Source organism: Arachis ipaensis, chromosome B08, assembly GCF_000816755.2.
Source record: "Arachis ipaensis cultivar K30076 chromosome B08, Araip1.1, whole genome shotgun sequence".
NCBI lineage: Eukaryota > Viridiplantae > Streptophyta > Magnoliopsida > Fabales > Fabaceae > Arachis > Arachis ipaensis.
In genome coordinates this window covers 4,760,244-4,760,833 of record NC_029792.2, presented here as the reverse complement: position 1 = coordinate 4,760,833, position 590 = coordinate 4,760,244, and the positions used below count along the sequence as shown (strand labels likewise).

The following is a 590-nucleotide window of genomic DNA, read 5'->3' as shown; positions in this document are numbered from 1 at the left end:
ACTATTTTAACATTTTTATTATTTGTATAATACATTATAAGTACTATTTATTTTCTAATTTATTTAAGTTACAACTATGTATGAATAAAGTCTGTAAACGGACAATTTTAAAACTACATTAAACTTTAGAGACGATTTTATATATAAGAAAATGTTCAAGACAAAAAAAAATTTCAACCTAAACCATAAAAGACAACATCGTACTTAACCTTAACGTATAGGTATATCTGATAATAATATAACCAAATAGTTACAAGGTACAAAGCTATCCAATCCTTCTTCTCGTTCTTCTTTACTGCCCTTCCACCCAAGCATCATAACATCCCCTTGTGTTCCTATGCCATGTCCAGCAAAATCCTTTAATACTAGATTAATTGTTGCACCTAATATCAAACAATTTCACACTTATAGAATTAACAATAAAAAAGGAACTCAAAAAAACTAAAAATAACAGTATGGTCTTTAGCAATGCTAATGATTGTTCACGTAATTAAAAATAGAGTGCATAATAATTTCTTCTATTAAATTATTTAATAAGATATAAAATTAGATAAATTCCATCTTTAAATTTTTAATTCAAATCTGAATCT

General features: G+C 25.3%; 1 protein-coding gene across 1 annotated transcript in view; it reads right to left on the bottom strand.

The window, feature by feature from the left end:
* Positions 166–590, bottom strand: part of LOC107614525 (putative pentatricopeptide repeat-containing protein At3g47840) — a 5,354-nt gene continuing 4,929 nt past the window's right edge. The window contains exon 2 of the mRNA XM_021108663.1: positions 166–383. The gene's annotated coding sequence lies outside the window, so the exon portion shown is untranslated. The remainder of the gene's footprint in view (positions 384–590) is intronic.